This window comes from Notamacropus eugenii, chromosome 1, assembly GCF_028372415.1.
Source record: "Notamacropus eugenii isolate mMacEug1 chromosome 1, mMacEug1.pri_v2, whole genome shotgun sequence".
Classification (NCBI taxonomy): domain Eukaryota; kingdom Metazoa; phylum Chordata; class Mammalia; order Diprotodontia; family Macropodidae; genus Notamacropus; species Notamacropus eugenii.
In genome coordinates this window covers 521807733-521820865 of record NC_092872.1, presented here as the reverse complement: position 1 = coordinate 521820865, position 13133 = coordinate 521807733, and the positions used below count along the sequence as shown (strand labels likewise).

The window sequence follows — 13133 nt, the reverse complement described above, 5'->3', positions numbered from 1 at the left end:
CGTCAGCTCAGTGGAACGCGCGCCCTCTGGCGGGAGCTTGTGGTTGGATGTCTGTGGGGACTGAAGGAAGAGACGCTGCGGAAAGACAGGAGGGAGGAGAGTCCTCATTAAAAGTAGGAGCCAAACTGGGAAATCCCCCAGCCAGAATGGCCGTGGCTCGGATCTCGGGGGATGGGATCTGGCCTTCTTTTTAGCCTGAATGTGGGGACTGACCTAGGGACCGCCACCAAGTGTGAGCTCCGTGTTGTCCCTCGGAACCAAGTAGTTACTGACCAGAGAGATCCGATCCAGTCTCTCTGTGGGTTTCACCCCGCGGTTTTTTATTTTGGGGAGGGCGGGGATCCAATTTATTATACTCTAACACAGGATATACTCTAACACTAGAATCATAGTCGACAGGTAGTTCCCGTCTCCTGTGGATATTAGGCATCTACTGTGTGACTGGCGTTGTGCTAAGCTCTTTACAGATATCTCACATGAGATTTATACATGTATGTGTGTATGTGTACACGTGTATGTGTGCGAGAAAGAATTCTCCAACAACCCTGCGAGGTAGGCGCGGTTGTTATTCCCATTTTACCCTTGAGAAAACGGAGCCACACTGAGGGTAAGTGACTAGCCCAGGGTGACATAAACTAGTGAGTCTTAAAAGTCCCGACTTGAACTCAGGTCTTCCTAACTCCAGACCCAACCACTTCCAACACCCAGCTTCAGATGGCTAATAAATTTGCACCTCTACCTCTACTGTACCTTAACCTTTGAGACTGAATTGGTGAAAATTCCTTTCTCCCTGCTACCATTCCTCATGTCCTCCTCATCCACCTAAATCCTACTCTTCCATAATCTCAATCTTCCTTCAAACCTCCCCTTCCATTGTGCCCTCTGGAAACCACACCTCATCCTTAACAAGTTCCCTCTCATCCTAGGTACTCTCTTCTATTCTGATCTCACATCTCACATTCTTTCCATCTTCTTTCACTCCAAGAAATCTGGCTCAAGCTGCCTTTTGAGCACCTTGCCACCCTCTCTAGTAACTGGTTACTTATGCCTTCATTGTCCTTCAACAACAACCTCCCAACACAGTAGGCTGGGAGGAAAGATAGGCATTTCGTGTTTTATTACTACCACTTCTTCAGGCCCTTCCTTTGCCACCATCACTTAGCAACCTCTCCTTCTTTGAGGTTCATTCCACTGGTTTCTGTCCCCCCACCCTGATCCTCATTGTTGTCATGACTGACATCCAAGTTATTCTCCCTGTTTTCTCAAGGTGGCACAATGGATAGACAGCTAGACCCCGAGTCAGGAAAAATACATTTAAATTTGAACTCAAACACTAGTTGTGTGACTCTGGACAAATCAAATAACCCCTCCTAACCTCCATTTCCTTATCTGTAAAATAAAGGTAATAATGATACTTACCTCCCTAGGGATAAAATGAAATAATATTTATAAAGTGCTTTGAAAACCTTAAAGGTACATATACTATATGTAGTATATATAACATACATACTATATACATATACACATTATTATTATCTATAATTCTTTCATAATCTTCCTTTCAATCCCAACCCATGCCCTAATATTTAGGGACATCATCAATGTCCCCTCAAACACTCTGATCTCCTAGTTTACCACCCTCCTAAATTCCCATGACCTAAATCTTCATTCCATCTCAGCCACACACAAGGAAGATCATATCTTAGATCTTACCATCACCAATAACTACTTCCTCAGAGATTATAATTGTAATAGGGAATGTGGGCTAGCTTTGTGATCCCTTGTTATACAGGAAATTCCCTCTACCAATGTTAATCAGTATTCTGCACAGGGGCACACACCCAGTATGTGACAAAGGTAAGATTTAAACCCAAGTCTTCCTGAGTGACTTCCTAAGGCTAAGGCTATCCATTATAGCTCATTGCCAATATAACGATAATAACAGCTTGCAGTTATATTATGATTTAATATTCACAAGGTGCTTTACATTATCTCCTCCAATCCTGAATTGTGAAATTCCCAACTGATCTCACCTTCCCATCCTTCCATTTCTCCCTTTGTTTCATACTTGATAAGTCTATTCTTGTAACATCTAGTATATCACTCCTACTCTGACCTCACTTTCCTCCCATCATAACCTGGACCACATGATTGACCAGTTCAACTAAAAATTATCATCTTCTGTTAATTCTCTTGCTCCTTTGTCCTACTACCACTCATATCTTGACAAACTCTAACTGCTAGTAAACCTCCCTCTCTGCTCCTACTCAGGTGCTGCTGAATGCCATTGAAAGAAGTCATGCAACCAGTGACTGGGTCTGTTACACATTTATGTTATCTAATCTCAAATAGATCTGCACTATTGTTTAAAAGCCCTTTTGAACACCCCTAGTGAGTCCTTATTGCTACTAAAAATCCTTGTTTGCTTTCCCAACTGACTCTGTCATACTATTTACAGTGATAGTTCCAAACCTTTCCCCTCCTTTCTCAAGACATTTATGCCAACCTTTGCCCCCTTCTTGGCAGAAGACCTCATCTTTTACTTTACTAAGAAAAATCAAGACTATCTAGTTTAAGATCCCTTTTCTCCTCTACTCCACACTTCAGTACCTATTTTCTATACCTTTATTCTGGTCTTTGAGAAGGAGGTAGGTAGTCCTTTTCCTTGCCAAGGTCAGTCAGCTAGTTAGTCCATAAACAGTTATGAAGGGCCTACTATGTGCCAGGTCCTGTGCTAAGCACTGAGGATACAAAAAAAAGCAAGAGTGCTTAATCTCAAGGAGCTCACAGTCTGATTGGAGAAAGATAACATGCAGTACAAACAAACACACTATACACAGGATAAATTGGAAATAATCCAAAGAAAGACACTAAAATTAATAGGGACTGAGAAAGGCTTCCTTTAGAAGCTGGGCTTTGAAAGAAGTCAGGGAAGCCAGGAGGCAGCCATGCAGAGGGAGAGCATTCCTTGTGTAAGAGACAGCCAGAGAAAATTCTCAGAGCTTAAACATGGAGTATCTTCTTGGGGCAGAGAAGAAGTGAAGGAGGCCAGTGTCACTGGATTAAAGAGTACGTGGGTGGGCAAAGGATGTATGGTATAAGAAGACTGGGAAGGGGGATAGGTCATAAAGAGCTTTGGACTTGTTAAAGAGGATTTTGTTTTTGATCCTGGGGGTTGCAGGGAGCCACTGGAAGGGAGAGAGAGAAGGAGAGAGAGGTGGAGAATGTGTGTCTGTGGGGGGAAGATGAGAGGGTTTGACATGATTGGACCTGAATATTAGGAAAATCACCTAGTAGCTGCACAGAGTACTGACAGTAGCAGAGAGAGACTTGTGCTGAGCAGTATCAGCAGGCTACTGCAATAGTTCAAGTGTAAGGTGATGAGCACCTGAACCATGGTGGTGACAGTATTAGAGGAGTTGTTCAGTCATACTCAATGCTCTGTGACCCCATTTTGGGGTTTTCTTGGAAGAATTACTGGAGTAGTTTGGCATTTTCTTCTCCACTTCATATTTACAGAGGAGGAAATTGAGACAAACAGGGTTAAGTGACTTCACCAGGGTCACACAGCTAGTAAGTATCTGAGGTTAGATTTGAACCCAGTAAGATGTATCTTCTTGTTTCCAGGCCTGGCACTCTATCCACTTTCATCACCTAGCTACAAAGGAGAAAATGTTGCAAATGTGAAATCTTCAAGTTGTGGTACAGATTGGATATGGAGGTGGGGAGGGGGAGGGAGGGTAGTGAGAGAGAGTAGATGATGACACCTAGGTTGGGAGAGAACTGAAAGGATGGTGGTGACCTAGAGAGTAACGGGAAAAATTGGAAGGGGAGAGGGTTTGTGGGAAAGATGATGGGTTCCATTTTATACATGCTAAATTTAAGATGTCTACTGGATATCTAATTTGAGATGTCTGAAAGGCAGTTGGAGATGCAAGTCTGGAGGTCATCAGAGAGGCTAAGACTGGATAAGCAAATTTAAGAATCATCCACCTGGAGATGATAAACTCTTAGGAGCTGTGAGATGACCAAGTGGAGTAGTACAGAGAAAGTCAGTCCAAGCCCCCTCCCTCTTTCAGCTGCTGATTCTATTCCAATCTTCCTCAAGCTTTCCCTTTCAATCAAGCCTCCTTCTACTCATTTTCATTCAGTCCTTATCTATTAGATCCTCCCCCACAATCTACAAATGAGCTCATACCTTGGCAATCCTTAAAATACTTAACCCTGCCCTGCCCTCAAGCTACTTACTGTTGAATATCTAACTTTCATTCCTACCACTCAACTAAAACGTACTAACCACCTCTTAAATACTTTCCTAGACCTTATTCTTCTTGACTTCTCTGTAAATTTAATACTGTTTACCAATCCATTTGAGCTGCTAGGTGACAGAGTGGATTGAGTACCAGGCCTGGAGTTGGGAAGATTCATCTTCCTGAGTTCAAATCTGACCTTAGATACTTACTACCTGTGCAACCCTGGACAGGTCTTTTAATCCTGTTTGCCTGAATTTCCTTATTTGTAAATGAGCTGGAGAAGGAAATGGCAAACCACCCTGATATCTTTGCTAGGAAAATCCCAAATGGGGTCACAGAGAGTTGGGCACCACTGGGCAACAAATTCTCTCTCTAGTATCCCTATTAATTACCACTCTGTTTTCTACTCATGATGAGTTTAATATATATATATGTATATGTGTGTGTGTATGTGTGTGTATTTCTACATCAGACTAGGTGTATTCAACCCACTTTTATCTAATTCAGATAACAAGAAAGTTTATCTGATACATACCTCTCACTTTCTTCATTTTTTATATTCTAACCCCAATTATGAGAAATAATAAGTTCTATCTCCCTCTTCCTCTTTTCTACAACAGAATATATTCCTTCTTTAGTTTACATTTTCTTTCTCTTTTTTATAACCTCAGAAATTAGCTCCCTCTAATACCCTGATAATACAAGTTTTGAAGGACAGTTGTTTTCTTTCCCCCATTTAGAATGTAGGCCCTTCAACCACATACAGCTCCTTCCAATTATTCAAACAAATTAACCTTTCATGTCATGGACCCTGGCCTCAGGGGACTCACAGTGCAACTGGGGGTTAACACCAATATGTATAACTAAAATAACCATTACATGGGACTCTGAGTTCCTAATGCCATATCAGTAGAGCAAATAACAACTCTCAAAAACCATTACTAGAGCCATAGAGGGGTTTCAGTCAGTGGAGGGAGCACCCGTAATAATGAACATCCATGTGCTATATGTGATGTGCAAGGATTCTTATATGTACTTTACATGTGTAGAAACTGAGGCTCAGAGATGGGAAGGAACTTATCGAGAACCCTAGAATCACATGGAATCTAGACTGGACGTGAATAAGAATTCACTCTCTACTGTACATAACAAGGGCTTATCCAGATTTTACTGTTAGGGTTCCAATGATCTTACTGCCTATTTCACTTTAAGCTAAGTCTAATTGTTAAGGAAAGTTTTCCTTAAACCAGACTTAAATCTGCGTCTCTGCAGCTTTCACCCAGTTGCCAAAGGGAAGTAATGCCTAGGTGATGTGATGTTCACCAAGGGTATACATCAAGTTAGTGACAAATTCAGGTTCTGACTTGACTCGTTTTCCCCACTTGACCACAGTGCCTTCCTTAGAGAAAGAGAGGAGAAACTTAACCCAAAGAACACCTAATTAAGACAGATTAGACACATGATGAGCATGAGAAGCCTGAAACATAGTATCCAGTAAGAACTGTGCTAGGGATGAATACTGTAAGAGAACCTCGTTTGAGAGATGGGTAATTGGAAAAAAGAGTGACTTTTCCAGGAGCCAGAGTTGGGGATAGCTCATGCACAACCCCAAACTACCACTGATAGACAACAGTCAAGAAGGAGGAAGGCTCTCAGTCCCCTGAGTAGAGCCCAGTACATGTACTAAGAGTGGCAATGGATGAAAAGGCATGAATGGGATGTAATCTCACCATTCCCATCAAAGGGAGGAGCCACATGGACAAGATAACAGATTTATCAAAATATCTAAGTGTGTTAGGGGTGAGACTAATTAGTATAAAGAGAGAGAAGATGAAATGAGATAAGCTCAAAGAGGCAAAATGCTTTTTAAACTTCCAAGTTTCCTTCTAGACTCGCTGGGGACACACAGCATGTTATAGAAGAGATAGCTATTGAATTGATTGAAAGGTGAAGCGAAACAAGATTGAATTGATTATTTCCCACACTTCCCAGCCTCAGCAGACTAAAGCTCATTTCTTCATCATTCATCCTCTGTTTCCCCTATATAGAATGGGCCCTGCTTTAGGATTCAGGAAACGAGCCAATTCCAGGTTTTTTGGCCACACTGTATCACCTGAGGCAAGACACTGCTTCCCTTCAGCAACTCTCTCTCTCTCTCTCTGTAAAAAGAAAAGGTTTAAACTCGATGACCTTTAAGAGTCCTTCCCAGTGGAGTTTTTTGGTTCTAAATTTGTTGCCAGCTTTGACATTCCACCTTCCAGACAACTTTCCTACCCAGATATTCAATGAGTCTATGAATAATTCTTCTCACCCAGTAATCAGCCATTTCCTATGCCTCCCAGATTTCTGATTTAAAAAAAAAGAAAGAAAAAAAAGAAAAAGCTCATCAGCCTGGAGGTGAGGTGTCAGTTGCTGTGGAGGAATGCAGCTGAGGAGCCAACTTCCTGTAGGAATGAAAAAGGGGAATATGGAAATATTTCCCCATTTGAAAGTAAGCCTGGCAGTTGGAAGAACCGTGAAATTATATCTAGCATGAGGACAAACATGGAGAAGTAGCTACCAGAAATTGAACTCTCAGTGGGGAAGTTCTTCCCTACTGAATGGATTGTGCCTTTATCCTCATCTGTAAAATGGGAAGAATGATGCCTTCCCTATCTCATGGAACTATTGTAATGAAATCATTTTGCAGACTATGGCACGATATGGAAATATGAGTGATTATTTTTATTTTTCAGTTGGAGGATTTTACAGTATGTTCAAAAGATGAAGTTGGAATTCAGACATTGGTTTCTTAGACTGTGTACCCACCCCCATTCTCATTCAAACTTTATGATGTGGGGCCCATCCCCCTCTTTTCCTCACTGGGAGTGTCCTGGCCCTGCCCCCTTTTCCCGAAATGGAACTCAGAGGTGGCTAGGGGAGGGCTGAGCTGGCCTGGACTGGCTGCTTGCCTGTACTGAATAGCTGGTTTCTGATGTAATTCCCTGAGTTGTGTGTGCTCCTGCAGCCCTTGGGAAAACACCCTTCCTATCTGAAGCTTTCTCCCATCGCACCCCTCCTCACCTGGGCAAGATGCTCTTTCCCTTTCCTTTATCAGTTTCACCTCTCAGCTTCCCCCATTTCTGGAAACTAGCCCCCTTCTCCCACTTCTGCTTTTGGTAGCTGATTTTTACCAGCCTCTCAGATTTGATACCTTGGGGAGACTTCCCTGTAACATTCCCAGAGAGCAAAGATAAGAGGATCTAGAGATGGAAATAAAGTCAGAGATCCATTTAGTTCCTATTCTCTCCCTTAACGCCGATATGCATTCCTTATTCTCCACCTCTTCTGGGGTTCCTAGAACTCTTTGATCTCTCCCTAGGCTCATTCAACCCCTAACTGATATTAGAGTTATAGATTTAGTACTGTGAAATATTTTAACCTTTTGGTTTCCAGTCCCCTTTACAATCTTAAAAAATTATAGAGAATCTTTCTCCCCACTCCCCACCCAAGAGTTTTGTTTAAATGGATTATTATTGATATTTACCCTATTAGAAATTAAAATATCTTAGTATTATTGTGAAAATAATTTTGACCTCACATGTACCCTGCAAAAGTCTCAGGAAAGATCCTTGGACCACACTTTGAGAACAGATGCCTTAGAAATAAATCACCTTGACCAACCCCCTCATTTTACAAGTGAAAAAAATGAGGGAAGGTAGATAAGTTAAGCGGCCTCATTTATTCATTCACCAAGCATTTGTTAAGTAGTAGGACACTGCACTAGACCAGAGGATACAAACAAACAAAAAAACAGTCCTTGCCCTTAAAGAGCTTACTTTCTATTAATGGGGAACAGCTTATTTCCTTGAAAAATTTGGTAGTAGTTACTATTGAGTTGTACAGGACTTGGGGTGGGGGGATACCCAAAGTCATATGGCCTAATCAGAATCTGAACCCAGGGTTTCTCCTAGTCTCACTGGTCTGTTTTTGCATTGTATCCTCTTAGTAAAAAAAAAATATATATATATAAGAGCCTCAAGGGAAGGAACAACTTTGTGGGGTTTTTTAATTTTCATTTTTTTGGGTCATATCTCCAGTGCCTAGGTGATTAACAAAAAGCTATTTAATTTCATATTTTCATTTTACAAATAAGGAAACTGAGGGAGGCCTCGAGAGGTTAAGTGACTTGCCTAGGGTTACATAGCTGACTAACCAAATTCATTACTCTGTCCATTGCACCACACTGCTACATAGGACTCGCTGAACCAGCCTGTTGAACCTGGTAAAGAGATAGCCATCAAAGGGTGGGCCTCTTTTGGCCCAGACCTAGAAAGAGAAGTTTCAAAGACTCTGAGAGATGATCAAAAGGGAACTGGGATCCAGGGAGTAGATGAAAATGGAATAGGAGAAGGAGAAGGAAGAGAGCCTATGTTATGGGGCTATTTAGGAGAAAACCCAGGCAAAAACATGCTGTAGTAGAAAGGATATTGGCCTGGGCCTCAGGAGGTCTGAGTTACAGTCCCTACTTAGCCACTAACTCTTTGTGGGATCTTGGACAACTTATTTTCCCTCTCTTGGCTTCAGTTTTCCTATCTATAAAATGTAGTGGTTTGACTAAATGGTCTCTTCCATCTTGAACATCCTCCCAGTCTCTCAGTTTATGAACCAATTGTAAGAATCCAGCTGGAAGAGCCTCTAACTTACTGGGGTCCCCAAAGGACACCACTAATCTAAGGATAGCACCGATAAGCCCCACAGAAAGAGAATGACTCAGTTGTTAATGGCAAAGTCACTTTTAATCTGTCTTTGATCAGGAATTGAATGGTGACAGAAGCCCCAAACCAAACCAAACCACCCCAGGGAAAAGACGGGCAGTCTACTAAGATACCATTCTCAGTTCAAATATCAAGATGGTGCTGAAATACCCTGTAGGTCCCCTAACCTCAGGAAGTCCTTCACGAGTCCTTTCAGCATCCCAGAAAAAGAGCAGTTTCTTCTGTGAAGATGGAGAAAGATGAACATACCCAGAAGGACCCTCTCTATCTCCACCCTCATTCCAGCTGGCACACAGTCCACTTCACATGTTCCTGTTGTAAGGAACATTTTTGAAAAACACCTTCCCCAGGGGAAGCATGTTATTGGGGCAGGTTATGCAACTGTGTACTCACAAATTTGGAAAACCCATTAGGGAGTTAAGTATCTGGCTGAACTGGGCACCAGCCAGAGATTTCATCACAGTGTGAAAGAGGAACTCAAAACCACATTGTCCCAGAGATAGGGCAGACGCATTTCCCCTAGTTCCTGCTGCTCAGGTAGCTATACCTTCAGAAACATCTTTTTCTTCTTAGGCATCTGCTTGGGAAGTATGAGACCTCAGTGGTCAATGGGGACGGATGGAATTTGTCCTGATGGTCTTTTTAGGAAGACAGCAGCTGAAATCGCATTACCCTTCTTTTCTACTTCATCCCTGCTTCCCATCCCACATAAACAAATACTCTGCTTTTAGTGGTCTGGGCTTCTGGGGATAGTAACTGTTAGGGGATAGAATACTAGTGGAAAGAATATTAGATTTGAAATCAGAGGACCAGACATTGACTCTCAGCTCTGCTACTTACTACCTGTGTCACCTTAGACAAGTCATTTCACTTTTCTGGGTCTCCATTTCTATAAAATGGCAAGATTTGGCTAGATGACCTCTAGAGTCCTTTTTCAGTTCTAAATCCTGTGATCCTATACTTGGTGAAAGGTCTTTCTACTTACTCCATTTTCCAGGGCCTAGACACTAAGCAGGAATAGCTACGATAACTAGCTATTACTGACTCTCTTTAGAGAAAAACCAATTTAATTTAGTTCAATTCAAGAAATACTTATTAAATGCCTATTCTGTTCAGAGTACTGTCTAGTGGAGATAAGACGAAAAATGACAGTGTCCCTGCCCTCAAGGAGGGTACAGTCTGGAGGGGGAGAAGATAAGGCATAGAAAAACAGCTCCATAAAGATGTCTGATCTCCTCCTTCCCATTTTTGGTGACAATTTCCTCCAAGTTTGCCTTGGGGAAGAAACATTTAAAAGTGCTTTGGTGAGGGGACAAAGAAGATACTGTAGTAAGTTTAAAATCTTCGTGCTTGAAGAAACTTCAGAATTGTATAGTTTCTGATGGAAAAGATCTGCTTGGGAGCAATTTGCTGTGGAGTAGGGGTAGATCTCCCAAAGCCCTATTGTATGAGTGAGTCATAGTGACTCTAGGGAAACAGGAACATAGTGACAAGAGCTTAACATTGGGAAAGGCTGTGGCTGGACACTGTAACTGTGGTTCACGTCAACTCTGGGTTCATTACCCGCACTGAGAGAAATTTGCATTGAAATAGTTCTAGGAAGGAAGAAGCATGTTTCTCAACAGTGGGGATCTCATAGATCAATATCTCTTCTGAGTTGTTTCTGCCTCAGTTTCCCTAGTGCTATCCAAAACTGGGGTCCAGCTACTGGTAATCCAAGGTACGTATAGCTAGAAGACACCATTAAGTTCATCTCCTGTATCTCCTTCCTGAAGTAGGAAATGTACCTAGATCATCAACAACAGGTGAATATTCAGTCTCTGCTCTAACACCTTCAGTGATAGGAAGCTTGCTGTAAACTAGAGACAATTCATTCCACTTTTATTTAATTGGTAGGACAGGTGCTTCTGGAAGCCTGGGGGCTATTCACCAGAGCTCTTTTGACTTCCTCTGATTTTCAGTGACCTCCTTCTTATAGTGGTTGGAATTCTGAAATGGGCACAGTGATATGGGTTCTAGTTTCAGCTCTGTGGCTTAATGGACTGTGTGACCTTAGGCAAGTCACTTGCCCTTTTCTGGGTCTCAGTTTCCTCATATCTCTGAAAGGGTTGGACAAGGTGATCTCTAAAGATTTCTTCTGGGTCTGATCTATGGTTCAACAGTCTGCTGCCTGGTGTCCCAACCAGGCCCAGCAAAGAAGAAAAGGGAGTTACTGGGGAGAGGGGGTAAGAGGAAAGGGGAAAAGGAAGGTGTGAAGGGTAAGCTGCTGGACCAGATTATAAGAGCTTCTGAATACAGTAATGAACATTCAGTTTTGCAAGTATTTAAACACCAAGTATACAAAGGTTGAAGACCTTGCTCCTGCCCTTGCAAAGTTGAGAATCAAGCTGGGAAGACAAGATGAACCCAGAGAGAACAGAGAACGCTTAGTGACTAAGTGCCATTATGGGTGATACAGACCATGTGTCAGAGAGTTTGAGCTGGAAGGAACCTTCAGGACAGTCTCATCCAAGCCCTTCACTTTACAGAGGGTCAGCCAAGGGAAGTGACTCAACTATGGAGAAAGCACTGGACAGGAAATCAGGGGACAGCAGTTTAATCCTGGTTTCCAGTTCAGTGCCCTGTACATTTGGGGAAGCTAGGTGGCACAATGGAGAGAATGCCAAGCTAGGAATCAGTAATACTCATTTTCCCGAGTTCAGATCTAGCCTCAGACACTTACCAGCTGTGTGACCCTGGGCAAGTCATTTAATCCTGTTTGTTTCCGTTCCTCATCTACAAAATGAGCTAGAGAAGGAAATAACAAACCATTCCAATATCTTTGCCAAGAAAACCCCAAATGGGATCAAGAAGACTTGAATCAACCGAACAATAAGAAGCTGTCTCCATTGCAATATGCTGCTTACATTTAGGGAACCCTGATCATCACTTCTCTCCCAGACTGGACTCTGTGGAGAAGTCAAGGAGGTAGTTTTGAGGAGAAAGAGGTGACATTAACACCCATTGCTGGGCATTCATTGTGGACAGATAGAAGAGCTACACCAGGGGTGGGGAACCTGTGGCCTTGAGGGCTGCAGCGAGGACCTAGAGGGCCACATGTGGCCTTGAGGAAGCTGGTTACCCTCCCCTGAGCTACACTAATAGAGGGTGAACCCTGTAAGGGTGCTAGTTTGGTTCCTTTCTGGTATGCTGGAGTGACAGATAAATTACTGAACTAGGAATTAGGACAACTGCGTTTGAATCCTGCCTTAATAATGTATTAGTTTTTTGATGAAGGCTTGGTTACTTAACCTGTTTTCTCAACTGTTAAGTGGAGATGATAATAACTACAGCCCCTGTACAACCTACAGCCTCTACGACACTGTCCTGAGGAAAGTGCAGACCTTAACATGCCATATAAAACATGTTATATAAAAATGGGTTATTTTTATTTTCTAATCAATGAGGGGTCTGTCAATATTCAATAATAAATTAGGTGGGGCTCCAGACATTTCCTTAGGGATCCTGCACTCTAGTGAGGCTTATGTCTTCTTCAGGAAAACTTAAAAAAATCAAGTCAGAGTCCCGCAGGGACAGGGCTGGGGTAAATGACAGTGCAACCTCTCTCCTCATGTCCTCCAATAATTTAAAATATTATTGTGTGTATCTGTGTAGTGGGATATGTGAACTGTCAACAACTTGCAGAAGGAACAGAATACCAGGATGATGAGATAAGATTGCTACTTACTCGCTCTATGACCTTAGGCAAATAATTTCCCATCTCTGGGCCCCAGTTTCCCCATCTTTAGAATGAGGATCATAATACTTTTACTACAGTCTCACAGGGTTATTGTAAGAAAAGTATTTTGTGAATTGTAAAATTCTCTAGATATGTAAATTTCATGAAGTAATATACTCCTAGAGGTATAAGGATTCTTAGAAATCATTTAGTCTACTCTCTCCCATTTTACAGATGGGGCAACTGAGGCTGATATGTCAAAGTCACATAATAGCTAGGATTTGACACCTCTCCCCGTTGTGCTTCACCTTCTCTTATGAATTATATCAATATAATTGCAGGGGTCCATGTCAGCCTGTTCCACTTAGCCCTGAAACGTTTATCAAGTGGGAACATATGTCAGTT

The 13133-nt window shown here is 42.2% G+C and overlaps 1 long non-coding RNA gene across 1 annotated transcript; it reads left to right on the top strand.

Annotated features, from left to right (window-relative positions):
* The first annotated feature begins 26 nt into the window (after nt 1–26).
* Nucleotides 27–7958, top strand: LOC140520075 (uncharacterized). The gene is made up of 2 exons (XR_011972389.1): nt 27–113; nt 6596–7958. It is a non-coding gene; the product is annotated as an uncharacterized lncRNA (long non-coding RNA).
* Nucleotides 7959–13133: the final 5175 nt, after the last annotated feature.